Genomic DNA, 7,464 nt, shown 5'->3' on the forward strand with positions numbered 1-7,464 from the left:
TGGCTGCTGCCTCCTGCACACCCCATACTGAGGATTGAGCCTGCAACCTTGGGCATGTGTTCTGACCTGGTTCATAGGTCAGCGTTCAAACACTGAACCACACCAGCTGGGCTTGCTTTGCTCTTAATACTTCTTAACAGTCTTTTCCAAAGTGAAAAACAAATCATGTCATTTGCTTTTAAGTTACATTGTCAACCTGGATAACTTCATTGTTTATGTAAAGAACCTATCTAAAACTCTGGCCTAAATTTCTTAGCCTTAAATCAGTGACCTTTACTTGCATACTATATTTAGCAGCGCATCTCCTTGGCTGTATTAATGATGATCCTAAAGTCAGGAGTGAGATAACTATAAAGCTGCTTTCCCTGCAAATAACTTCCGTGAGGAGTATACCTGTCCCTCAACCATTGTTCTTAACTAATTAGCCTCTTAGCTCTGGTTCCTTCCCTATCTCTAGCTCTCTGCCTCATCTTGAACCCAGTGGTTCTCAAACTGCCGAAATCTGATAATGTGGATTCCTAGGTCTCAACACAGGCTTTTGTAGGTGCATGTGGGGCCCAGAAATTTGCAATTTAACTGATACTTGAGATCAGTGAAGTGTGATCACCAGACTAGCAGCATCAGTCCCACCTACAAATTGGTTAGAAATGTAAATTCTGGACCCCCAAACAGACCTTTCAATGAGAAACTTGAAAGGGTCAAGTCCAGTAAGCTATCTTAAGCTATCTTAAGCCTTCTAGGTGATTCTGATTCAAAGTTGACAATCACTGTTTTAGGTAACTCCATCTAGCTAGTGATTACCAGATGTAGGTAGTTCCTGGTCCACTCATGGGGAAATAGTTCATTAAATCCTTTCCTAAACATTTGATTTTTACTTAAGAGTCATTGATTTTTAGAGAGAGTGTGAGAAAAACATCGATGTGAGAGTAAAACGTTACTGCCTCCTGCATGCCACCTATAGGTGATCCAGTTGGCAACCTTTTGGTGTTCAGGATGATGCCCAACCATCTGAGCCACACTGGCCAGGGCTTTATTGATTTGAAAGAGAGAAACATCAATTTGTTCCACTTACCCATGCACCTGCGGTTGATTTTTTTTTTTTTTTTAATTGAGAGGGAGAAAGGGAGAGGGATAGAGAGAAACATCAGTGAGAGAGGAACATCATCAATTGGCTGCCTCCTGCATGGCCCCTACTGAGGATTTAGCTTGCAACTGAGGTACATGCCCTTGACCAGAATCGAACCTGGGACCTTTCAGTCCGCAGGCTGATGCTCTATCAGGACAACCTTCCAACCAACAGAGCTACCCAGCCAGGGCCTCATTAATCAAATTCTTACCTAATGATAGGGGGAAATCCTTCTAAGCATGATACAGAAAATCTAGAAGGTACAAATAAAAGTTAACAAATCTAGCCGAGACCGGTTTGGCTCAGTTGGTAGAGCGTCGGCCTGCGGACTGAAGGGTCCCGGGTTCGATTCCGGTTGGAGGCATGTACCTTGGTTGCGGGCACATCCCCAGTGGGAGGTGTGCAGGAGGCAGCTGATCGATGTTTCTCTCTCATCGATGTTTCTAGCTCTCTATCCCTCTCCCTTCCTCTCTGTGAAATATCAATAAAATATATTTTTTAAAAAAAAGTTAACAAATCTAACATTAAAAATTACATAGGTTGCCCTGGTCGAGTAGCTCAGTTGGTTAGAGCATTTACCTGATGCTCCAAAGTTGTGGGTTTAGTTCCTGGTCAGGACACATACAAGACTCAACCAATGGCCCTAACCGGTTTGGCTCAGTGGATAGAGCATTGGCCTGCGGACTGAAGGGTCCCAGGTTCGATTCAGGTCAAGGGCATGTACCTTGGTTGCGGGCACATCCCCAGTAGGGGGTGTGCAGGAGGCAGCTGATTGATTGATGTTTCTAACTCTTCCTTCTCCCTTCCTCTTTGTAAAAAACCAATAAAATATATTTTTAAAAAAAAGAATCAACCAATGAATGCATAAATAAGTGGAACAAAAAATCAGTGTTTCTAAAAATTAATTTTAAAAAACTACATAAGTCAGAGATACCATTAAGTTAGAAGATAAGTGATGCTAGAAGAAAATAAGACATTTAACAAAGCACTTGAAGATCACAATCACTATGACAACGTAATAGGGAAAAAATGGGAATTCACTGAAGAAATAAATGACCAATAAACATGAAAATTCCAGGAATTGGCAATTTAACTGATTTGAGTTCATTAACTTGTGGAAATGCAAGTATAATAGAAGTAACTTTATTTTTAAAAATTCCTCACTAAGCCCTGACCGGTTTGGCTCGGTGGATAGAGCGTCTGCCTGCGGACTAAAGGGTCCCAGGTTCAATTCTGGTCAAGGGCATGTACCTTGGTTGCGGGCACATCCCCAGTAGGGGTTATGCAGGAGGCAGCTGATCGATGTTTCTCTCTCATCGATGTTTCTAACTCTCTATCCCTCTCCCTTCCTCTCTGTAAAAAATCAATAAAATATATATATTTTTAAAAATTCCTCACCCCAGGATATGTTTATTGATTTTTAGAGAGAGAGGAAGGGAAAGATTGATGTTGAGAGAGACAGACACGCCGATCAGTTGCTTCCTGTTTGTGCCCTGACTGGGGATCAAACCCATATCCTTTTGGTGTATGGGTCGACACTACAACTGACTGAGTCACCTGGCCAGGGCGTAATTCCATTCATTTAACAATAGCCACATTTAAAAAAGTTTTGGCAAGGAATCTAGGGACCTAGTAAATTAGCAAGATGGTTTTAGGAGGCCATTTGGCAGAAACTAATTTAAACGAACATAATTTTAAGCCAGCATTTTATTTCTAGGAATCTATATTAAGTAGTAGATGGCCAAAAATGTCAAACTCATGGCCATTGGGCCACACGCGAGTTTGACATGCTTGGTGTACACAATGACATGTGCAAGCTCTCTTTTCATTCTGTATTATATGTAATAGCCAAATTGACACAATTCAAATGACCATTAATGGAGCAAATTAAGTTACACATTCTTATGGCCTAATGTGTACTCATGATCAATAAAGTAAATGTATTGACTCAAAAAGTTCTCCAAAACAAAAATCAGAAGACTTTGTAAGTTTTCTGTAGTGTGCTTCCATTGAGGTTTTTACAAAACAGGAATGTATACATTATGTGTATGGAATGGATAGAAAGTGAATGGGACATACGTACAATGTTTTTTTAGTAGTTACTTCTGGGAAAGGGGGTGAAATTTTAGGGGTAGCAGTGAAAGGACTTATTTTAATCTTTTATACCTAGAGCATGTTTATGTATTGTGTAAAAAATACTTTGGTCTGAGAATATTGGATTTCTGAGGAAGAACTTTTTAGAGTGACAAAACTTGGGAATGACTGGGGAGTAGGATACTTAAGTGAAATGTGAAACTAATTGGAATTGAAAAGATTAAAGAATTCTGAAGCTGAATGGATTATTTTCATGGAATTTGAAATCATCCAAGATGATTGTCAAGAAATGTAGTAAAAAAGAAAGAAAGGTGGTAGAGCCTGGCTGGGGTGATTCAGTGGTTGAGCATCAACCTATGAACCAGGAGGTCACTTCAATTCCCGGTCAGGGCACATGCTTGGGTTTCGGGCTCGATCCCCAGTGGGGGGTGTGCAGGAGTCAGCCAATTGATGATTCTCTCTCATCATTAATGTTTCTCCCCCTCTCTGAAATCAATAAAAATATATTAAAAATAAATATATATATATATTTTTTAAAAAAGAAATGTAAAAATAGAAGACATTCTACCAATTACCAGAGTACTGGAAGAATCTGGAGCGTGACCATAGTGGAATGACAATAAAGTAAAGAATTAGAAAATGCAATTTTTACCTTAAGATAAAATTGAAATGGTTTTCAGCCATAAATTATGGGGTCAGTCATTTGGAATTAACTTCAGGTAAGAAATCAGATTAGTTCTTTGTGGTTCCTATTGTCCCGTCTAAAGTAACTTGTATTTTACATAAAATATTACCTGATATCTGGGAATCAAGAAATGTGAAGTAGAACTCCAGATGATATTATTTGTCCAGAAGGACTGTTGCCCATTGGTTGACCAGGAGTTCGGTCACTGGTTCCATTCCCAGTCAGGGCACATGTTTCTATCTCTCCCTCTCCCTTCCTCTCTTTGAAATAAATAAATACATTAAAAAAAAAAAGTGAACCCATAAAAAACAAAAAGCCTATTAAGGCCCATCTCAACCCAAGCTAGTCAAGTGTATTTACTCCTTTTTCACACAGTATTACTTACAAATTTAGCAGGTAATCTGATTTCAGAAGAGGACAAGAGATTGCTGAGGGCAAACATTGACAGCAAAGGAATTAGAAAAATAAAAAGTTCACAAACGAGGAGTAATGGCTCTATACAGGGTGTCCCAAAAAATACATACAGCCCTGGCCGGTTTGGCTCAGTGGATGGAGCGTTGGCCTGCGGACTCAAGGGTCCCGGGTTCGATTCCGGTCAGGGGCATGTGCCTTGGTTGTGGGCGCATCCCCAGTGGGGGGTGTGCGGGAGGCGGCTGATGGATGTTTCTCTCTCATTGATGTTTCTGACTCTCTGTCCCTCTCCCTTCCTCTCTGTAAAGAATCAATAAAATATATTAAAAAAAATACATACACACTTGGAATAATTATTGATTCCAATGGGTTAAAACTGAAAAACAACAATTAAGCTATCAGCTCTAAAGGGTATATACATTTGGGGACAACCTATATATCTGCTTCAGTAACATTTAAGCATTTAGCTTTGCAATATGATATAAAGATTTAATAGCTCAAATGTCAAATAAAAGGTTTAAATTACTTTATAATCTGCTAAGAGAACAGAAATGTTAGATAACTTAAAAAAAGTGGTGTTTCAGCCTTGGCAGGTATTGCTTGGTTGGGCGTCATTCCATGTACCAAGGAGGCAGCCCATGGATGTTCTGCTCTCATGCCGTCGATGTTTCTCTCTCCCTCTCTCTTCCTTTCTAAAAGTATTTTTGCCCAGCCAGTGTGGCTCAGCAGTTGAGTGTCGACCCAGGAACCAAGAGGTCACATGGTTCAATTCCTGGTCAGGACACATGCCCAGGTTTCAGGCTTAGTCCCCAGTAGGGGTCATGCAGGATGCAGCCAATTGATGATGTTTCTCTTTCATCAATGTTTCTATCTATCTCTCCCTTGCTCTCTAAAGTGATGATTTTAAAGTGATGAGTTTCAGTTACCTGCGAATTTATGTGAAAATCTTTACTTTGACACCAGGATTAAGTGAAGTGTCAGTTTAACTGTTTGGTGGTTAATCAAATTTTGGCCAAGACCAAAGGATCTTACCACTAAATCAATAGTAAGTAAAAATACTAGCTGAGCCCTCACCGGTTTGGCTCAGTGGATAGAGCGTCCACCTGTGGACTGAAGGGTTCCGGGTTCGAGTCCAGTCAAAAGCATGTACCTTGGCCGAAACCGGTTTGGCTCAGTGGATAGAGCATCGGCCTGCGGACTGAAGGGTCCCGGGTTCGGTTCCGGTCAAGGGCATGTACCTTGGTTGCGGGCACATCCCCAGTGGGAGGTGTGCAGGAGGCAGCTGGTCGATGTTTCTCTCTCATCGATGTTTTTGGCTTTCTATCCTCTCCCTTCCTCTCTGCAGAATATCAATAAAATATATTAAAAAAAAAAGCATGTACCTTGGTTGCGGGCATTTCCCCAGTGGAGGGGGTGTACAGGAAGCAGCTGATCATTGTCTCTCTCTCATCGATGTTTCTAACTCTCTCTCCCTCTCCCTTCCTCTCTGTAAAATAATCAATAAAATTAAAAAAAAAATACTAGCTGACAAATAGCGCTGTGTGCCAGGCATTGTTCTAAATCAAGCATGTCAAACTCGGTGGCCCTCGGGCCACTTGTGGTCCACGACGAATATTTTTGCGGCCCAGCCAATATAACGGTACAGCCCTAACTGGTTTGACTCAGTGGATAGAGCGTAGGCCTGCGGATTAAAGAGTTCCAGGTTCGATTCCGGTCAAGGGCATGTACCTTGGTTGCAGGCACATCCCCAGTAGGGGGTGTGCAGGAGGCAGCTGATCTATGTTTCTCTCTAATCAATGTTTCTAACTCTACCCTTCTCCCTTCCTCTCTGTGAAAAATCAATAAAATATATTTATATAAAAAAAAGAAAAGTGCATTTAAAAAAAATATAACGGTATGTAAGAAATGTTTAATAAAAATTTTAACTTAATTTTTACAATATCCTGTTATACATAATTATTAATAACGAACTACAATGTTCGCTAATAACTGATTATTATAATGTTGCATTCATTTCCCTTATGCACAGGCACACCATTTCTCTCCACTAATACTAGCAGTGAATATTTTAGCAGCCGATTGCCACATCATTAGTCCTGGACTGACTTTGGTGTGCGCAACAGGAAGTATTTTGCTTTCAGAGAACAAGAAAAATAGGTTTATTTGCGTTACACTTATTTGTGCAGTTATTCAGTGTCTGGTAAGTTAATGTTCAAGAAAAAATATTAATTTTTATTAAAATGTTCTATTTATGTTAACAATGATTTATTTCAGCCCTTTGTATTCAGCATATCTCTATAGAAATAAACCTATGTTTCTATGAAAATTGAAACTTTTTTTTTTGTGGCCCACATAAACTTAAACCTTGTTTATTTGGCCCATGTTAGCCTTTGAGTTTGACATGCTTGTTCTAAATGCTTCTTTCATGTATTAATCTACATAATTCTCAAAACAACCCTATGAGATTATTCCCATTTTATTATCTCTTTTATAGATGAGGACAGTGATGTACAGAGTTCTCACGTTATTGAGAGGACATTTATTAAAGCTGGGACAGTGAAACAAGGAAGGGCTTAGGACAGAGAAAGCAACAGGAGCGAGCCCAGGCGGAGCTGCTTTGGCTCACTGGAACGTCAGAGACAAGGGGAAACTGGGGACAGGCCTAGGACGAGCTGCAGTTGCCCATTGTTCTGCTGGTTGCAAGTTTCTTGAGGACCCTTAGAGTTTAGGCCAGTGGTTGGCAAACTCATTAGTCAACAGAGCCAAATATCAACAGTACAACGATGGAAATTTCTTTTGAGAGCCGAAAACCGACTTCTGCGCATGGGCCACGAAGTTTCAATCGCACGTGGTATTTTGTGGAAGAGCCACACTCAAGGAGCCAAAGAGCCGCATGTGGTTCGCGAGCTGCAGTTTGCCGGCCGACCACTGGTTTAGGAGATACTCTCTTTTTTTTTTTTTTTTTAATAGATTTTTATTGATTTTTTACAGAAAGGAAGGGAGAGGGATAGAGAGAAACATCGATGAGAGAGAAACATTGATCAGCTGCCTCCTGCACACCCCCCACTGGGGATGTGCCCGCAACCAAGGTACATGCCCTTGATGGGAACCGAACCTGGGACCCTTCAGTCCGTAGGCTGATGCTCTA

This window comes from Plecotus auritus (assembly GCF_963455305.1).
Source record: "Plecotus auritus genome assembly, chromosome: 3".
Taxonomy (NCBI): Eukaryota; Metazoa; Chordata; class Mammalia; order Chiroptera; family Vespertilionidae; genus Plecotus; species Plecotus auritus.